We start from the raw sequence: 21,791 nt of genomic DNA on the forward strand, positions 1-21,791 counted from the left end.
TTTCTTGTCTTCTTCATGTAATGAGAATAAACGACAAATGCCACAAAAAGGACTTCACAACTTCCTTTATGCTGTTAGGACACTGATCAAAATCAAACCTTCTTTGGATTGTGAAAGACAGCCCTAACAGTTCCTCAGGCAGAGGTATTAAGAAACACATGGCTAGAAAAGATAAGTCGTTCTAAGTGGCATGGCTTATAAATACACCAGATATGCAGTGAGCTCAGACCAACCATGATATGTGCAGCTGAACAAACAAAATGACTATTTTGGTTTGATCTTAAGCATTTGAAGCTTTTTGTCTATTGAAGCACTGTCCTATTTTAAGAGTGCCTATTATTTGATATCAGTTCGAAGCAAGCAAAGTTTAAAGAAAGTTGAAAGTCATACACTGGCAGTAAAGCCAAGCAGTCCTGCCTAATTTTCACCAGATATAGTTGGGAAACAAGTCCCAGTGATTCCTCTAGGAGACAGTTTAAGCTTAAGAAAATGCTTAATACTTTGCTTTTAGGATCCAACCAACACAGTTAGCTCTTTCATCGTGAATATTGCTATCCTTGAGTTTCCCACTTCTGCCTTCATATCTGCTTACATTATTTTTTTAAATTAGAACTGACAAGCTATAAATCTTAGAGGGTGCAATCTGAACTTGACCCTGGGAGGGTGACAAACATGCCATAAAGCACGTTTGTGCCTCCTCGAGGGGAAGCCAGGCCAGCACTCCAAGAAGCACTGGCCTGCGGAGGCTGACATAAGCCTCTGTGCCGGCTTTCCCTCAGGTACTTGCTTCGGGGGCCAACGCAAGCGGAAAAGGTAGGCAGAGGGGAGGAGGAAGGAAGGCATTTCAGGGCGGGGAGAGGGAGGGTGGGTGGAGTCTGGCAGTTATGCTGGATCCCAACCTCCGTTCCCAGGGAGAACAGAGTAGCTTCAAGTCGCTCCGCTCTCCTCGGACTTGTGCCACCTCAAGAGGTGGCGCAAGTCCGAGGAGACCCATTGGGGCCAGCAGCCCTTACCTGGAGGTAAGGGGAAATGTTTCCCCTTACTTCTGGCTGAGCTGCCTCTGGCCCCTATCCTGCGCTGGATACAGCACAAGCCTCCTGGCTTGCCTGTTCCAGTGCAGGATAGGATTGCGCCCTGAATCATTCACAAATCACACCATATTTTAAAAATTACATATTCAAGTCATTAACTTGAATATTATGTTGTTGGGCTGTATTTGGCCCTTTTTCTGCATGATTCCCTCCATCCACTTAGAACTTTGGGAGAAGGTTGCTTTATGTCCCACCTCCACCAGAAGTACTTCTAGTGAGCACATGGGTCCTCTGCAATGCTGGCCAAGCTCTGACTTTCATACTTTGGAAGGCCTGAAGAGATTCTTCTTTAATGGAATTTTGATGCATGGGGGGGGGGGACGGGACGGGACCCGATATGAATTTGTTGGGACTTCTGGATAACTGAATATTTTTGCTCTCAGTTTCTTGAGATATATGGTCAGTTATATGCTTATTAGATGCATTCTTGTTATGGCTTTGCAGCACAATCTTTTTAATTTGGAATTTAAGTTTAACAAGATTTACTTCTGACAGGGCCAGCCAAGCCAAGAGGGAGACATACTGAAGTACCCACTTTGAGTGGTGGGCTGGAGGTGACAGCAAACTATGCCTCACATCTGCCTCACATCTGATAAGGAAATCGGATTTTTTGACTGTGGCTTAGAGCAGCTCACGGAGCCCACCAGAGGGCAGGCGACTCTGGATTTAATATTGTGCGGTACACAGGACCTGGTTAGAGATGTAAATGTTACTGAGCCATTGGGGAACAGTGATCATGCTGCAATCCGTTTTGACATCCATGTTGGGAGAAGAATACCAGACAAATCTCTCACAAAAACCCTTGACTTCTGACGGGCGGACTTCCCTCAAATGAGGAGACTGGTTAGAAGGAGGTTGAAAGGGAGGGTAAAAAGAGTCCAATCTCTCCAGAGTGCATGGAGGCTGCTTAAAACAACAGTAATAGAGGCCCAGCAGAGGTGTATATGGCAAAGAAAGAAGGGTTCCACTAAATCCAGGAGGGTGCCCGCATGGCTAACCAGCCAAGTTAGAGAGGCTGTGAAGGGCAAGGAAGCTTTCTTCCGTAAATGGAAGTCTTGCCCTAATGAGGAGAATAAAAAGGAACATAAACTGTGGCAAAAGAAATGTAAGAAGGTGATATGGGAGGCCAAGCGAGACTATGAGGAACGCATGGCCAGCAAGATTAAGGAGAATAATAAAAGCTTCTTCAGATATGTTAGAAGCAGGGAACCCGCCAGAGAAGCGGTTGGCCCTCTGGATGGTGAGGGAGGGAAAGGGGAGATAAAAGGAGACTTAGAGATGGCAGAGAAATTAAATGAGTTCTTTGCATCTGTCTTCACGGCAGAAGACCTCGGGCAGATACCGCTGCCCGAATGGCCCCTCCTAACAGAGGAGTTAAGTCAGATAGAGGTTAAAAGAGAAGATGTTTCAGACCTCATTGATAAATTAAAGATCAATAAGTCACCAGGCCCTGATGGCATCCACCCAAGAGTTATTAAGGAATTGAAGAATGAAGTTGCAGATCTCTTGACTAAGGTATGCAACTTGTCCCTCAGAACGGCCACGGTGCCAGAAGATTGGAGGATAGCAAATGTCATGCCTATCTTTAAAAAGGGAAAGAGGGGGGACCAGGGAAACTATAGGCCGGTCAGCCTAACATCCATACCGGGTAAGATGGTGGAATGCCTAATCAAAGATAGGATCTCAAAACACATAGACGAACAGGCCTTGCTGAGGGAGAATCAGCATGGCTTCTGTAGGGGTAAGTCTTGCCTCACGAACCTTATAGAATTCTTTGAAAAGGTCAACAGGCATGTGGATGTGGGAGAACCCATGGACATTATATATCTGGACTTTCAGAAGGCGTTCGACACGGTCGCTCACCAAAGGCTACTGAAAAAACTCCACAGTCAGGGAATTAGAGGACAGGTCCTCTCATGGATTGAGAACTGGTTGGAGGCCAGGAAGCAGAGAGTGGGTGTCAATGGGCAATTTTCACAATGGAGAGAGGTGAAAAGCGGTGTGTTCCAAGGATCTGTCCTGGGACCGGTGCTTTTCAACCTCTTCATAAATGACCTGGAGACAGGGTTGAGCAGTGAGGTGGCTGAGTTTGCAGACGACACCAAACTTTTCTGAGTGGTGAAGACCAGAAGTGATTGTGAGGAGCTCCAGAAAGATCTCTCCAGACTGGCAGAATGGGCAGCAAAATGACAGATGCGCTTCAATGTCAGTAAGTGTAAAGTCATGCACATTGGGGCAAAAAATCAAAACTTTAGATATAGGCTGATGGGTTCTGAGCTGTCTGTGACAGATCAGGAGAGAGATCTTGGGGTGGTGGTGGACAGGTCGATGAAAGTGTCGACCCAATGTGCGGCGGCAGTGAAGAAGGTCAATTCTATGCTTGGGATCATTAGAAAAGGTATTGAGAACAAAACGGCTAATATTATAATGCCGTACAAATCTATGGTAAGGCCACACCTGGAGTATTGTGTCCAGTTCTGGTCACCGCATCTCAAAAAAGACATAGTGGAAATGGAAAAGGTGCAAAAGAGAGCAACTAAGATGATTACAGGGCTGGGGCACCTTCCTTATGAGGAAAGGCTACGGCGTTTGGGCCTCTTCAGCCTAGAAAAGAGACGCCTCAGGGGGGACATGATTGAGACATACAAAATTATGCAGGGGATGGACAGAGTAGATAGGGAGATGCACTGTACACTCGCACATAATACCAGAACCAGGGGACATCCACTAAAATTGAGTGTTGGGCGGGTTAGGACAGACAAAAGAAAATATTTCTTTACTCAGCATGTGGTTGGTCTGTGGAACTCCTTGCCACAGGATGTGGTGCTAGCCTAGACGCCTTTAAAAGGGGATTGGACAAGTTTCTGGAGGAAAAATCCATTATGGGGTACAAGCCATGATGTATGTATGCGCAACCTCCTGATTTTAGAAATGGGTTATGTCAGAATGCCAGATGCAAGGGAGGGCACCAGGATGAGGTCTCTTGTTATCTGGTGTGCTCCCTGGGGCATTTGGTGAGCCGCTGTGAGATACAGGAAGCTGGACTAGATGGGCCTATGGCCTGATCCAGTGGGGCTGTTCTTATGTTCTTATGCCCACTATCTCCTTCAGTCTGCTACCCACCTAGCTACTTTAATTGCCACTCTGGTTGCTGGCTGAGTGTGAGAAGAAGAGCGGGGTAGTGGCAACCCGCCTCTTCCTCACTTCTGTGAGCAATTGTGGCAACACTGACAGAGTAAAATGAACAAGAGTGTCACTGCAACCCTGTTCTGATTGCTCCCCTTCCATGAGTGATCAAAATAGGATCTCTCTAACTCCTTCTTGCTATGGCCAACTGTGGCCAAGCGGACAAGAAGGAGTGGAGCCAGAGCGTGTCCCCAATCTTTATTTTAACCTCTGATGCCTAGTGTTTGTTCCTGCCCGCCTGCCACATATTGGGTGGAGCACGCTGGGAGCAAAAGAGAACTCAATTCCCAGCATGCTCAGTCCAGCCTTCGTGTTTGAACATGGCTGAGTGGGAATAAGCAGAAGGCGACTGAGTTAAAGATAAGGAGAAAGCAGAGGCAGAGCACTTTGGAATCTGTGGGCTCTGCTCCCCTCTCTTGTCTGGCTTTTTCTTTAAAGAGTCAGGCAAACAAAGAAGTAGCAGTGGTGGCAATGGAGAATGCACGCAGTGTTTTTAAGAAGAGGGGACAAAAATTAGGGTACTTCCACAGTTACTGTTGATAGAGGGGGGTGAGTGTGGGGTGTGGGAGCAGACCTGCAGCATTTGGGGCAGCAGATTCTCTTGAGCAATCCCTAACATTTGTGTATACGTGCATAGGAGCAACATATCAGCAATCATTTTTATTAAAGACTGTTGTTTACCAGTTTGGGCTTTTCACTGGTAGAATAGAAAGTGTGGAATACAAATGTTTTAAGTGATAAACAATTTGAGAAGAGGCTATAAAATTTGGTACTTGGGTATAACATTTAAATTTTACATTTCCATGTTCCACTACAATGAACATTTTTTTCCTATTATTGCTCCACAAAGTGCACCAAAATATTACAGTTGCAGTACAGAGGGATAGCCATGCTAGTGTTTTGCAACAAAAAATGACAGAATCTTATAGAACCTTAAAGACTATCACATTCATTTCAGCATAAGCTTTCAGGGAGCATAGTCCACCATCTGATAAAAAGCTTCTTTGACCTGTTTATGTAAGTTATAAAGAACAGTGGCTTTCTGTCAAGACATCAGATGAGTGTCTGCCCTTAAATGCATCATCAGTGTGAAATTTGACTGAGAGCAGTGGACCGTTAGCCACAGTAATTCTTCAAAGCCAATCTCTTGAAAACAAAAAGCACCTAGAAAAACACAACCAATTCTCCTGTCAGCAGTTTCTTTTTTGTGCTGCCTCATTTCCTCTACAGTTGACATCTATAGAAATGAAGACAAACAGGCAAGATTTTAGTCATGTACCACCACCAGTACATATTATAATATTTTAAAAATGTATACCCTGCACTACAGGGTAAATCAGCAACAACTCTAATACATTAATAGCACAATCCTATTGAGGCCATCCAACAGCAGAATGTGTGTTCTGTTGCCAGCAGCTGCCATATGGCAGTTGTAAAAAACCCTCCAGCGGCACTCAAAGCAGCATGCTCCAGAAGCACCAGCAGGCCGACGACGCTTTCCTGTGCATGTCACTGGATCCAAGAGAACCTGCTGAGGCGGGTAAGATGTCAGGGGACGTGGGACAGGATAGGGAGAGGATAGAACAGGGGTGGAGGAAGATGGAATGGGAACGGGGAAGGCGGAACAAGGTGGAGATGGACAGGAGGAGGACAGAATGAGACAGAGACAGGGGTGGGTTTGGTGGCAACAGTGGCAGCCGAGTCCTAGCCCCCTTTCCAAACCTGAACTCACAGTGCAGGTTCACAAAGACCTGCAACAGTGAATTTGCTAGCGAGGTCCAAGTAGACTCTTATGTGCTGCAGAGGCTTACCCCTGGGTAAGGGAACAAATGTGCCCTTACCCAGAGGACAGCTGTGCCACTGCCCACCCACAGCAGTGGGAACCATTTTGGCATTGCTCCATCAGCAAGGGGGGGAAGCATAGAATTGGATTATAAAAAATAAGCTAAAAACCGTAAGATGCAGAGACAGTAGTAGGATCAGGAATGTCCATATGGGGAAGCCTTGTTATGGAGAGAAAATTCTCCCCCATGAATTACTATAGGTCTGGTGGCCCACGTGAGACAAATTCACCCCGAGTCTCTATAGAGCTTTCACAAGAAATAGAGCTTCCCAAGGCATGGAAGACAACCTTTGTGTTTATTTATGACACATTTGGAGGTGCTTAGTTTAACTAGTCCCAAAGGGTCTGGCATGGACAAATAAGAGGATATTAAAACACAAAGAAATAAAATTAAAATTAAATCAGATGCTATATTACAAAGGAAACAACATGAAAAAATGTATAACACAAATGCAATACAGAGTGCCCCATATTTACGAATTCTGTATTCGCGAATTCCGTTATCTGCAGATCAGGTTCACAGGGTCCCTTGCATACACCCTCTGGTGTGTCACCTCCAGAGGCTCAGCAAAGGCAGCAGGTGTCTGTCCACAGCCTCTGCCGGGCTCAGACTGAGCTCTAGAGCTCAAAACACATTACTTCTGGTTTTTGAGCTCTATAGCTTAGTCTGAGCCTGGCAGAGGTCATGGATGGGCATCCACAGCCTCTGCTGAGCCCAGAAGCCCTTCCAGAGGAAAGGGGACTGTCCTCATTTCCAGAGGGGCCAAACTGGGGATGAGTGTTCACCTGTATCTCCAGTTTCACAGATATCCATGGGGTGTTCCGGAATGAAACCCCATGGATAAGGGGGCACACCTGTAATTTCAGAAATGTAGGTTGGGCATCCCTTATTCAAAGTACTTAGGACCAGAAGCATTTTGGATATCAAAATTTTCCGTATTTCAGAATACTTGAATATACACAGAGAGATCTCAGGGATGGGCCCAGGTCTAAACACAAAATTCATTCATGTTTCATATACTAATCATACACATAGCCTGACGGTATTTTATACAATATTTTTAATAATTTTGTGCATGAAACAAGGTTTGTGTATGAAACACAGTTTGTGATTTTATTTCTTTAGGCAAAAACACTAAAAAAGTCATGCTGGCGCTCAAAAAAGTTACATATTTTGGAATATTCCATACTTCGGAATTCCATAAAAGAGATGGCCAACCTGCACTTTGGAAATACTATAAGGGCACAGTCCTAACCCCTTGTCATTACTTTCCAGCACTGGCATAGCGGTGCCAATAGGACATGTGCTACATCCTGCAGTTGGGTATCACTCACGGAGGCCTCCTCAAAGTAAGGGAATGTTTGTTCCCTTACCTCAGAGCTGCATTGCCCTCATGTCAGTGCTGGAAAGCACTGACATAAGGGGCTAGGATTGTGCCCTAAGTATATTTAGTACATTATTTTTGTTAAAATTTAAACAGTGGAATGTACACTAACCTTCCTACACACTTTAGGAAAGGCACTGCAATTTACAAATAGTTTATGTCCAAATGCTTCAAATATAATGGCAGATTTTCTATCATGTTTTCAATAAAGAATAGTATGAATGTCTTGTGTGCATATATATATATATATATATATATATATATATATATATATATATATATATATATATATATATAATAGCACAGTCATTGTGAAATTGTTTATTTTATATATGCTTTCAAATACTGATCTTTATCTTTCTTCTGAAAGTTCAAGGTGAAACCACTTTGTTGCATTATCCTCAAACCAAGCCCTTACTCATGCTGTGTGTCTTAACAGTGAAATCACGAACTTAACGGTAAATCAAAAGGATAACAAAAATATTTTTTGATTCATTGGAAAGACATAAATGTGTTAGTCATTTTGAGTCTGCATTCCAATTAATTTAGTGAGTATATTTGTACATAAATGCCTAAAAACAGAGTAGAAATGGGAAATCCCAGGGATGGGAAAGTCCAGAGCAGCTTGACATAAGTTGAGTCTAGACTCACCACCCCCCTGAAACTCGACTTGAAACAAGTCATCCATTATGTCTCAATAATTTTTTTTTATTCTGCTAATTTTAAGTCATTAGCAGAGTTGGGAACTCAACTCGGATGACTTGGATCTCTTTTTGAGGGGAAATCATTGCCCATATACTCTGTTGAAATCCAGAGTGCATTTGTATAATACTTAACATTTAGCATTTTAAATATTTTTAATTTGTAATGTTTAATATTTTAATAAATGAAGTAAAATTAATATTTTGCAGCTTAGCCATTCTGATAAAGATCAACTTTCACTGTACCTATCCCCTTTCCTGGGCCTGCTTCTCGGACCCAAGGCTGCTCAAACTTGCACCAGAGATTTTGCTGGCACATGTCAGAGTAACCCCATAGCAGCTGCTGGGGCTTACCCTGGGGAAAGGGGAAAGATGTTCCCTTACTTTGGGGAGACCTCCAGCAGCCTTTTTCCACACTGGATACAGCAGAGGCCGTTCTGGTGCCGCTGCATTGCAGCGCTGAAAGCTAGGATTGGGCTGTAAATGTATTGGCTAACACAATAGTTACTCCTCATGGTTTTGATAAACCAGGGACCGAATAAATTGCTCCAGAATAATTATGGTATATTAACCTATCCTTGAGATTCCTGAATGAAAACTGTATCTGGTTCCTCTCTCTTGATGAGCAAAAATGCTTTCTTTTTTAGAAGTGGACAATCTGTTAATTTTAATCTTATCTGCTGCTATAGCATTGGTATACTGCTATGTACACTTTATGAGCATAATTTCCAATGGTGTCCAAAATGCATTCACAGCCCAATCCTATCCCCGGCAGTTCTGCTGGGTGCAGAGATGTTAAAATGACTACTGCTGTATCCAGCAGCACTGCTGGATCTGCCAGAGATCTCCTTAGTGTCGTACACTTGGGTCTCACTCCCAGGGTTTTGGGTGCTCAGAGTTGTTGGTTCTGAACCCTAGGGCCCTCAAAGATCCCTGTTCGGTAGTACTGCCACCACCCTGTAAGAGCCAGTGCCTCAGTCCAGGGACACCGAGACCCTTTAGGCTTAACTATATCCCTTGTAGGCACTGAGCACTTTCTTTACTTAAAGAGTCCTCAAGTTTCTAGTCCACAATGAGGATTTTTGGTAGCTTGCTGAACGGCTAGGCAGGATTCTGAACCTTTGTCCCCAGCAGACAATGAACCAACATGTTAAAAAATATTTTTACTTTATTAAGTACATAGGGTTACAAAAAGTTACAAAAGGCAGCAAATGCTAGAGGCATAAAAACTTCTAAGAAACATATCAGCATAAAACAACAAAGCTAACTGGCTAACTCTATTATTCTGTAACCCTCACCTGGGCCAGCTTCTTTTGTAGATCCTCAGGCCAGTTACCTATGGCCACATGGTCCTGGTGGGGCAGGATGTGCACCCACCACCTCTCTTACCAAGAGACAAGGAACAAAGTCCCTGTCCTCCGGAAGTGGGGCTGGAAGCTCACCCACTCCTCTTCCCTCCCCCTGGAGATCAGCAGCTGCATTCCATCCTTGATGGGCGTCTTTCTGGCTGCCTAGGTGCTACATAATCACCTTCTGTTGATTTGTAAATCCTAGCAGCTAGGAAATGCAAGCCACTTCTGTGTTACTGTTTTAGCTTGGTTCAGGCCTTGCAATGCTACTAGGCCTGAACTGTACATATCCATGACACTTAGGAAGGAAGGAAGGGAAGGAAGGAAGGAAGGAAACCTGCCAAGGATGTTTGAACAAATTTAGGGTATTTTGAATACAAAAATGGCATTGGTTTTAGCCAATTGGCTCTAGTTTTAGGGATACGGCATAACCGCCTTATATGCATAACCACCTTATATGCTTCCTCAGGAGAAAGCAGTTTGAATGAGCACATAAGGTAGCTATGCCATACACCTGAAATTGGCTAGCAACCCACCTACTGGGTCCCAAGTCACTCTGAGAAACACTGATTTTCAAGTCTCAGGCACAGTTCTTTGCAAAATTTCTTGCCTGAGCTCATTGGGGGAGGGAGGATACCAGGGACTGGGGCCATCCACAGTGACAAAGAACATGGTTGACATTGTGCATGGCCCCATGTTCAGTCCCTGGTATCCACCCTTTCCCCCTCTTAAAAGAACTTAAGCAGTGAACATTGATACCAGCTTGTTAAAAGATGGACTTCTACAGTATAACCTGAAAATGAATAGTTGGATCTATTAGAAAGAGTATTTAATTAATTATTAATATTTGAATAATAGTTTCCAGTTACAGCAAGATTTCACAGCAGTGTAACACTGGAGCTCCCTCCACTGGCAGTTTATTTATTTTAATAAGAAATGGAATTTGGAATTAGTGCCTTACGTCCTTTGAATGACATTAGGGCCTTATTTACAGGATTAAAACATTTTAACCTTTGTGCTAGATTCACACAACTCCTTTATAATGAGACAATATTATCTCCTTTCTGCAAAGAGACTGGCAGTGGTCATACTACCATTAACCCCCTTTTTAAAAAAATGGCTGATGTGCACTGAAGAGGTAATGTACAGTTTTCAAAAATGTATTTAAATCTTTAAAAACGCTAACAAAAACATGCACAGAGCCACTTCTTCAGTGATTGTGTAGCTACTGTTTGTGACTTAAGAGAAAAAAACTGGATAGAAAAAAAGAGGAAAAAAGATACTGAATCATTCAGTATTCAGTGGGTGAGTGCACCTTAAGAGATATATAAATGTAAACTTCAAGAAGATGGGGCATTTTGTGTTATTGTTGGTGCAACACATCACCAGGATATGACAGTAGGTGCCTGTGACACCAGTACTTGCATACTTCAAACAACAACCATAACAAACATTAATGTACTATCTAGAAAAAGTTCATATATTGTATTCTAGATACAAAACACTGCTTTGCACTCTTTTGTTCTGAAGGAAAACAGGTGAATAATGTACAAAAAAAGAGAAACAAAATCACATGAATTGTGCAATAAAATGATTGCACAAAGCCCTAATTACATAAACTTTTCCACTCTCTTTCAGAGAAAATGTTTTATTAAATTGTTTTAATAATGACTTTTAACACTGTATGATTTTGATACACTGTATGATTTTGAACACTGTATGATTTATGATAACACTGTAAGACTTGATTTTATAATCTTTCAGTTGATTAATCTCTATGATATAATTGATTCATTCTCCTATCCCTGTATCATTTATTTACTGTGGTATGTAATCTCTTTAGACTGGGAATGGGATTTTATCACACCTGTATCCTGCACAGCATCCAACAATTTGCTGACAAAAATGCATAGTAAATAGTATAATGCATGTGTCATATATATATATTTAAATTTAAATTCATATATTTAAATTCCACCTTTCTTTTTTAAAACAAGAAATACAAAATACAGATGAGTCAAAACAGGCAAATGGAAAGGGGCCCACTCTATCTCTCAGTGACAGAGTGGCTGGTTGCTGATATTTTCAGCTCAGGCAAGTGGAACAAACACCAATGAAAAGGATTGCTTTCCTTTCCTTCTGTCCTGTGCCTCCAACAGTTGTGTAGAAGAGGGAATTTCAACAGATGCAGTTTTCTGTTCCCTGCAGCACCTTGATGTGATGTGACAAACCACATCTGGTAAAATATCCCCCCAACGCAATTATTAAAAGTACAAGAGCACAGCCTAATTTTTCATCTGATTAACTTATTTTGGAGTGCTTTGTAAATATGCTATTTGCAACAGAAGTCAAAGGCCAAAGGAGTGAGGAAACTTTGTCTCGCTTCTCTGTGAACAGTATAAGAAACCTACAATAACATTTGTTATATGCAGTCAGTTTATTCATACTGACATTGGCAATCAAATTATTCTTTTCACATTTTCCTTGACTTTTAATTCAGTTGATCATAGTAATTCCCATCTGCCAAATGTAAGGCTGTTCATGAAGGTTATATCACTTAAAAGATTATTCATAATGAGGCGCAGTGACCCCAGATTGTAACCCACATGTAAAGGCCACTGGAGTAACACATAAGCATAGTGAAAAAAGGTTGCTTGGTGTTTAGAAAGAATCATTTTGCAAGTCTGAAGCACAGAGAATAGTAAAAGCTGCTTCATTTTATTAAACGCAATAAGGTTAGTCTGACTGAGGCTGGAACTTTGGGGCCTCAAAGGCTGTGTTAGACACGTTGGAATTTAGCCTAGAAAACAGTACCGGGCTGGAGATGTACGCCTTGATAGAAAACACACCTGTGTTCACCAGGAAAACGTAACTATTCTCTTATGCTTTAGGAGCAAAAGTATACATATGGAGACCAAGTAACCTTTGATACCAAACCAAAGTATGTACCCAAATGAAAAGGTCACAATAGTTATATAGAATTAAGACATAGAAGTCAACTTGCTTGATTTTAGTGAAACTGTTAAAGAAAGTTTAAAAGTCTTTGCTTTGCAGAGGTTTGCAAAGGGCCCCACAGTGTTTTACTAAACCCAGGAGAAGAAATGCATAAGAGATAAGATAGGTGGCTCAAGCAAGGCCATCCTAATTAGGATGAGTCTGAAGGGGATGTATGCCAAGAAGTGAGTTTGAAGTTCTGCCAAAGATGAGGTCTTCACACCTGCATTTAAGTGTTTTATGTTCTCTTTTAATGAGGCTAGTGAGAGGACTTTTCAATTAATTTCTAATTGAAATGATAAATGGGAAAAAGGTTCAACACTGGGTCAACACTGGGTAAATGGAATTATAGCGTACCCTACGGGTTTTTGAAAACTTTTGGAAATTGTGTAATTTTGGCTAAGTTTTAAGGTGAAATCCCACCTGTATGTAAATCAGAGCCAATCAGTGGTTTTACCCACTTATTGCCCACCTATTTTCTATCTTTTATGTAAATGGTATATTATCTATATCCTATTAGGAATTAGCCCCATTTATGATGTCAAATTTTCAGCGAATGGGAAGTTAAGATTTCCAAACAAAGGGCCAAGAATTGTATAAGAACTCTGGACATCACTGGGTTGATGTCCATGCTTTGGACATCAGTCCCGTGGACCAATCGTATACAATTCAAATAAAAGCATGTGAACCTTCATCCCTGTGTACCGAGTTGTTCTTGAGTTGCTGCTTATCAGCCTTGCAACAATGCAGCACATATTGATTAATGGAGACTCATATACAGTACATAGCTCTGAATATGCACAATAAAAATTAACTGTTGCACAAGTCCTTCTGTTTCAAAGTCTTCGGATTAAGCTACAGGAAGAGAAGCAGCAAACCACCTTGAAGTTATTTATTGCTAACTTCAGAAGGAAAGGCAAGCTTGGAATATACTCTCAGGTATTTTGAATGTAAGCTCTATCTATAAAATGACTGGATGTGTCCATCTCCTGACTCACCTAGAGATTTGGTTTGCTTCCAGCTGTCTTGGGAGCTGGCAGGCACTGGTCCACCATTGCCATGCAGAGGCCTGAGAAGGCCTGTGTTGGCCTTGGATGGGAGTGCCAGCCTGTCCTGCTTTTGCAAGAGCTTGGGCAAAAGTAGGGCTAACAGTCCAGGGCAGACAGGGTCTATGGAGGAAGGGAACAAATGGCCAGTCCCCACCATGACAGACATAGTTATGAAGAAGCTGGGACCACCATGAGGATGAGGACACACCATCCAGGGTAGGAAAGGATTCCTCTTTCAAGCTAAAGGAGGGCAAAGTCAGGAAAAAGATAGTAGGAAGGGGTGGACAGTAGGAAGCATGTAGGGGTAGAGAGCAGGAAGCATAAAAGGGGAGCCTGGGTCCATGGTGAGGGATGATGGTATATGTGCCCAAGGGCTAAGGGCTGGGAGCTCCCAGACAAGGGAGCCCACTTCACAGTACTCAAGGAAGGAACTGACCACCTGGTGGCAGCGGCTGTAGGGTGATGTAACCCTCTCCTAATGCAAGCAGTCTGAGGCCTCATTAGGGAGTGTGTACACCCCAGTTAGGCTGGGACATGGAAAGGTGGCTACTCCAACAGGATCCATGAGGGGGAACAGCACTCTGTGCCCCTTCCCTGCAGCAGCAGTAGCAGCACTCAGACTCACCAGGTGACAGAAGGGTGGGACTTTATTGGCTTTGCTGTTTTCAGTGCTGGGTTGTATTGCTTAAATGTGTGCGTGCATGTCTGTGTGCATTTGTAAATGAGATTTTAGTTTTCTTATTGATGGCTGTGTGGGTGATTGTTTTGCATTGACCATCAACTTCAAAAGCTGGAGAAAATATGATACGAAATATTTTAAACAGAAATATTCAGCAACACTGAACATTTTCCAGTTGTGACTCCATTCCTTTTCTCACATTACTTTAGTAAAAAAACTTAATGCATGATGACACCTTGTTATCATACGGAAAGACAGGAGTATATCAAACATAAAAATAGAGACACCTTTGCATTTTGCATGTATTTTTGCTGCTGCACCATCATTATGGATATCACTGGACCTTATTTTTTCAACAGAAAAGGTGGGGCAGCAGAACTCTCCAGAATAAACAACTGTCCCAGGCAATGCTGTGAGCTGCTGACAAAAGGCACTAGGAGGGGATTGACAGCCCAATCCTGCCCACACTTTCCTGGGAGTAAGCCAGGCACACAAGCCTGTCCACACTTTCCTGGGAGTAAGCCCCATTGACTTTAAAGGGCCTTACGTCAGAGTAGACATGCATAGGGTTGGGCTGACAGGCTCAAGAAAGGCAGCTGCCATAGGAACCACACAGGAACTTATGTTTTCCCTCAAGAGCAGACCCCGCTGTGCCCCATAGGGCTTAGAGCCCAATCCTAAGCACGTCTACTCAGAAGTAAGTCCCATTGTGTCCAATGAGGCTTATTCCCAGGAAAGTGTGGCTAGGACTGCAGCCTTAATATCCAAGTAGAGGGAACAGGGCTTGTCGCTCTTGACTTCCTCACACAGCCCAGTCCTGCGCACATCTACTCAGAAGTCAGTCCCATTAGAGTCAATGAGGCCTACTCCCAGGAAAGCGTAGACAGGATTGGGGCTTTCGAACGTCGAACGCTGAGCGTTCCAAAGCCCAACGGACACGCTCGTGCGCCGCCACTAGAAAAAGCTGGCAGCTTCTGAACGCGCTGGAGCGACGCTCGGAACCCCTCCCCCCACCTGCGCGCGACAGGCGTTTGGTGCGCATGCGCGCGCAGCAGCGAAGGGAGACGGCACGTCAGCTGGGGCCTGCGCCCAATAGGCGAGGAGTGTGTGGAGGAGGAGGCTGCAATGTTGTCACCTGACTGTGGTCGGCCGGCGCAGCGCCTGAGGAGAAGCGACGGCGGAGCTGGCCCCTGGGAAGGGGCGAGGAGCAGTGGCTGAGGCGCGCTTGGGCAGGGGGAGCCGCTTGGCGGGCACGGCGGAGGCGGGTGAGTGGGCGAGGGGAGCGCTCGGCTCGGGCGTGGGCGGGCGGAGTGGGGCCTGGCTGCGGAGGGGCGAGAGCACGCAGGCGCGTGTCCCGCCGGAGCAGCCGCCGGAGCTCGTACGCCCCCTCCTGTGGAGTGCGGGGGGGGGTTGACACAGTCGCTTGGGGAGGTGCACGTGCCCGTCCGCGCGGCGGGGTCGCTGAGGAAGGGGTGGCGGCGGCGGCGACGGCCGTGCTTCAGCGTTCTCTTGGGGGTGTCGACTCCCCCGGAGGGAGGGGGTCTCACTGGAGGGCAGGGCAGCCTCAGACCCTTACGGGGGCGTGTGCTGCGGTCGTCCTGTCTGGAAACCGGCTCTGGGGTCGGGGCTGCTTGGCGAGAAGACCCGCTGAGAGCAGCTGCCGAACTTTGGAGGTGGGAGTTTCAGCCACAGGGTCGAGGCTGCTGGTTGAGGTCCAGCTGTGGGGACCACCCTGTACGCCCCTCCAGTCAGAGCCCTGCTCCTTAGTGGAAGAGCCTTGTCCTGCTTCTCCTCCCCCCTGCCCAAGGTGGCTTTGTAGCCCTGTGCACATTTACTCATAAGCAAGCCCCACTCCCAGATGTCAGAACTGCAAAAGAGCATCAGGCATCCCATAATGTAGGACATCCAAGAAAAATGTGGGACAACAAAATAAAAGCACTTGTATGCAGATTTCATGTGGTTAATTTAAACACTGTAGTGCTTATTATTAAACTTAAAACTGTATTATGTATAAATTGTTGATAAATTTAAATATGTTAATGTTTATAAATTCTTGATAAATAAATCACAAGAAGGCTATGCACTGTCTGCAGGAGCCACTCACAGGGGAAAGGAGGACATTTAAGTTCTTTTCCGGGACACAAGGCTAAAAAAATAGGACGTGTCCTGGAAAAAGAGGGCATCTGGTCACCCTGGCCCCACTGTGTTCAGTGGTGTTTAGTCTCAGGAAAAAGTGTGGAATTTCAGCCTTATGGTATTCTTTTCCCCCTTCATATTAGTCCTGTCCCCATAGGACTCACCATCTTAAAGGCGGAAAAATGAGTTGTGGGGATTAAGAGGCAAATAAACAAAAATCAAAGCATAATTTTTGCCCTGGCAGGGCTGTTGGTGTTTCTCTGGCAGCTGTGAGGGGCGGCAAGCCCACAGTGTTTGTGTGGATATGTTTGTCAAAAAGTGAAGAACTTGACAGCTAGAAATAAAGTTCCATGGATTTATTTTGGGCTTGTTTTTGAGTGAACATGTTTTGCAGGAGGCTTTAAAGCTGTGGTCTTAATCACACATCATAAACTCTCATAGCTGAGCTTACAAGACATGTATCCAGATAAATGTGTTTAGTGTTAGCTTGAGGGTGTACTGTACATAGTCAGGAGCAAAATGTGATTCTGGGCATAGAGCGGTGATGCTAATAAGAGTAAGAGCAGAATCCTATGCGTATCTACTCAGAAGTAAGTCCCATTGTGTTCAATGGGGTTTAATGCCAGGAAGATGTGTATAGGATTGCAGACTAATAAAATAGGATGTCAGATTGTTGTAGTGGGGTTCAGAATATAGGCAGATTTCAAATTGTTATTGTTATTATTATTAACACTATTTATATGCAACTTTTCAACAAAGTTCACAAAGCGGTTTACAGAGAAAAATCAAATAACTAATGGCTCCCTGTCCAAATAGGGCTCACAGTCTAAAAAGATGCAAAAGAACACCAGCCAGCAGCCACTAGAAAAGACAGTGCTGGGGTGAGGAGGGCCAGTTACTCTCCGCCTGCTAAATAAAAGAGGAGCACCCACTTTAAAAAGTGTCTCTTACTCAGCAGGGATTAATGATGATAATGATAAAAGTAGCAGAAAGTTTCTGCATGTGGTTAGGGGAAGAAAACATCAGATTAGGTGACTCAAATGGCAGGTGAGCACAGTAAATCCAAAGCGCCAGTCCTGATGAAAGATCTGAACTTGTGTTTTTGCTTGTACTTCAGGAAGAGTTGGTGTTGCTTTGTGTCAGTAACATATTTAAATTTAAAAATAAAAAATTAAATGTGTTCCAGAAGTCCCTAGGTTCATGACAAATTGTCAAGATAACATAAACAATAACCAGTCTTAACTTTTTCTCTTTGTCATAATTGTCTTTTTCTTGGCAGACTAGCAGGAATAGGTAGGTAGCAGGAATCTTCTTCGATAGCTAACAGCCAAAATTCATTTCATATAGAATATCTGTAATTTTTTTCTCCTTTGATTTGAACTTGTGTGTCTCCACATGACACATAGCATATGTATAGGCTAAGCTGTAATGAGATTTAGAAACAAACATAACATGTTTTCTTCTAAATCTGTTGAAACTGTCAAAAATGTAACAAATGCTGAAATCTCCTTGAGCCCTGCCAAAGAGTATTTTCAAGTGAGCTTTCTGGAGGCAGGTGAAAGGCAGATCATTGCAGGCTTTGTAGTAGAGTAAGACACAGGTGCTGTTTGATTTTTGATCTTATGGTGGTAATGTCAGTTTGTTTTGATGCATAGTTCTATTTCTGATATGTTCTTTATTGTTTATTGCTTTGAGGTTTGGAAAAATTTTCTAAAAATATAGTGAGTAATAAAGGAATATGAAGCCTAACTTCCGACTTGGCACTCCGATGGTGTTTTCAGAATGGTGCTAAGTGTCTGTATTAGAAGTAGTGTTATTTATTGAAATGTGTGCAGCTTGTCTCTAGAAACACTTAAAGATATATATTCTAAGAAGAGTTCCTGTTCTTCTCTGAAGCCTGGATAAAGGTGGATGGGTCATCTTGACATTGCAGTGAGTTTTAGACTCTGGAATCTGCAAGATGTCTTGCTCCTTTTTGAATGTCTCCAAGACTCAGCACAGCAGAAACAGCCCTTGCCCCCCCCCCCCACAGCATAGAACTAGAAAGGAGGGTAAAGATTTATTTCTACAGCTGAGGTTTGGAAGTGCTGGGACATCTTCAAAGCGAAGTGTGTTGCAGTGTATGCTCGCTTGGGTGAAGGTTGCTGTAAAGCATGAAGATCATCCAGAATTTGGGAACAAGTGAAATGGCAATTCCTTAAAATATTTGAGTGCCACTGCATACAATTGTGTTTGCTTCTGAATAAGCATACAGAGAACTGGCATAATGTGATCTCAAACTGTGTATGAGTCCTCTTTGGGGGGTATCTAAGGGGAAATACCTAAGGGGGGCAGGAGTTAAGGCATGGATCCTGAAGTAATTGGAGCCTTACTTGAGAAATTTATTGTAATGCCAGTTCTCAGCAGAGTGCTAGCTCCAAGGACAGCGAAGGTGTCCCAGAAGGCAACACAAGGCAGATGTCCACCACCAGCAGTCTGTATTTACAAAATATTTACAGATATGCAATTCCTTCGCAGCAATACAGCTTAGTATTGATAGCCGCAATCTCCAACTCACCAACATAGACTCCTGCTCTCTTCAACTCCATACAACAACCCTCGCAGGTGGGCTCTTCCTGCCTTGCTTATATATTGCTATGCATCAATCACAGTGGAGATGACCTCATAGCATGACCTCATTGCTTTACCTCATAGTCTAATGACTGATAGCAACATTTCCCATGGTGCACTAGCCATACATTTATATATACTTCGGTTATAGGTGCTTTGTCAGTATGACTCAGCATTTTTCATACACATACTTTGGTCACATGGAGTTACAGAGAGAAATATACATACATGCTTTCGGGCTTACGTTTAGGCCCAGACAACAAGTCCTTGCACTATTCAGACTTCACAAATTTCCTCAGGGGTATTTGGCAGAATAGTCCTGACACCATCAACTATGTTAAATGTTCTTTGGCCAAGGACTCTCACTGACTGAATTTATATGGCTCTCTAATTCCATTCCTACATCACTTCAGTATGATTTGAAAAGAAGGAAGTGCAGGAAGGGCTGCTGATTTGTTTTAATGACAGTTGCCAGTCTGTGGTTTTAGGAAAGGATGACCTATTCTATTCCTCTTCTTATACCATTACTGAAAGATTACTTCAGTCTACAGATCATGTAATGTAATAGAGAAGGTATGTGTGCAAGATCAGTATGCAATTTCCACATGCTCACCTGTAGAACAGTTATTGGGGTAGAGTCCAATAGAGGGTGCCAGGTGGAGGAAATTCAGAAGCAAATGTTTAAAAAGTTCGCTAAACTGTGACATAACTGTGTCATAACAGCCTTAGAGCCTGATCCTGTATGCCAGTGGTTCTCACACATTTAGCACCGGGACCCACTTTTTAGAATGAGTTTCTGTCAGGAACCACTAGAAATGATGTCATGACTGGAAGTGACATCATCAAGCAGGAAAATTTTTAACAATCCTAGGCTGCAATCCTACCCACACTTACCCAGGAGTAAGTCCCATTTACTATCATTGTTAAAAGAATATGCATAGTAGCTTGTTAAAAGTTTAGATCTGCAACATTCTCCCCACACCATGGTAGCATCAAGTCTAATATATTAAAAATAAAATATTGAAATGAATGGGGACCCACCTGAAATTGGCTCGCGACTCACTTAGTGGGTTCCAACCCACAGTTTGAGAAACACTGCTATATGCATTTAACAAGTTTCTTTGGAACTTGTTTCCCAATTGAGAATTTTCTGTGTGTGATAGAATGTAGGAATGATATACTCTTGTGGTAACAGAATTCATTGCTGTGCAGATGGTAGTGGTACTTTGCTTGTTTTTGCAACTAATTTTAAGTCTATACTTTGCTGGAATTTCTTAGATATTATCTATTATCATATAACTATCTGTTTTAAAATTATAATCAAATGCTTCTTTGGGCAGGCGGTCTGGTCTAGAGGGTAGAGCCTCCGTTTGCCCGAAGATAACATCCACAAGGTCGCCAGTTCGAGGCCACCGGCACCGTGCGACCTTGAAGCAGCTGACAAGCTGAGCCGAGTTATTCCATCTGCTCTGAGCGTGGGAGGATGGAAGCCAGAATGTGAAACCAGATCAGAAAGAAACATCTGAATGTTGTGGTTGTTGAAAGATAGAACCTTCTTTCAATTGTAAAAATCCCTATAGGGATTTAGTATAGCCTGCCTATGTAAACTGCCTTGAAATAAAGTCTGAGGAGAAATCTGACGACCATGAAAGGCGGTATATAAATACCTGTATTATTATTATTATTTATTATTCTTTGCTTAATTGCAATATAAAGCATTGTAGTAAAGGAACTGTTGTTGGCAACCTTCAGTCTCGAAAGACTATGGTATCGCACTCTGAAAGATGGTTTTGGAACATCATCTAGCGTGGCTGAAAAGGCCAATTCGGGAGTGACAATCCCTTCCACAATGGGAGCAAGTGCAGTCTGACCCTGGTCTGTCTCCCTGGCTATGGGCCTTCCTTCTTTGCCTCTTAGCCTCAGATTGTTGGCCAAGTGTCTCTTCAAACTGGGAAAGGCCATGCTGCACAGCCTATCTCCAAACTAATAGGTAACTAACAGTACAATCCTACTAATAAGTATATAAATAAAAGTATATCGTACCTATTTATTTAGAAATAACTCCAACTTGTGTTTAATGGAGTTCACTCCCAGATAAGTATGCATAGGATTGCAGCCTAAAGTATATTGTCACATGAGTTGAACTTTAATATGTATTTTTAAAGCCAAACATTTCAGGCACTTAAGTTATTGGTGGCAGTTATGATTCATAATAATAATCAGATTTCTGCTGATTACTACTGGAACTGCAGGAAAATTATGCTTGCCTTCTGATGTTCTGGATGAAGTTATAGTTGTCTGATTTAGTAATGAATACTGTGTTCTTTGATTAGGACATCCAGTTCTGTATTTGTATTCTTGAGATGTCAGATGAGTTGAATTCTTCACCATTCTTCAGTCAACACATTAATGTAAGAGTACTGTCTCTCATCTTGGAATGTGGCTAAATGAAACTGCAGACTTTGGCCTTCCTATAGGTGCATTCTGTTACAAGTTGGTAATGTGCTGTGGTGCCCCCACCCCTTCAGCTCCTCCCAGGGTGGAAGATCTGTGTCAAAAGAGATGGGGGAATGATGTGTTGCCTTCCATTTGGCTGGAAATAAGACACTGAGTCCAGGAGTTGTATTGATGGGGAGAGGGAATTTACATAGATCACTAGTCAAGAGTATACAGCTAGTCTCTTCATGATGCTCAACTGAGGGTGCTTAAAAGCCCACCATCTTTCATACCACTCATGCAAGTGATTTCACTGCCTTCTCAAATGGAGT

The 21,791-nt window shown here is 43.2% G+C and overlaps 1 protein-coding gene across 1 annotated transcript in view; it reads left to right on the forward strand.

Moving 5' to 3' along the window:
- The first annotated feature begins 15,412 nt into the window (after positions 1-15,412).
- The window catches only part of BACH1 (BTB domain and CNC homolog 1), a 34,491-nt gene continuing 28,112 nt past the window's right edge, over positions 15,413-21,791 (forward strand). Inside the window, exon 1 of the mRNA XM_066620580.1 lies at positions 15,413-15,542. The gene's annotated coding sequence lies outside the window, so the exon portion shown is untranslated. The remainder of the gene's footprint in view (positions 15,543-21,791) is intronic.

Source organism: Tiliqua scincoides, chromosome 3 (genome assembly GCF_035046505.1).
Source record: "Tiliqua scincoides isolate rTilSci1 chromosome 3, rTilSci1.hap2, whole genome shotgun sequence".
NCBI lineage: Eukaryota > Metazoa > Chordata > Lepidosauria > Squamata > Scincidae > Tiliqua > Tiliqua scincoides.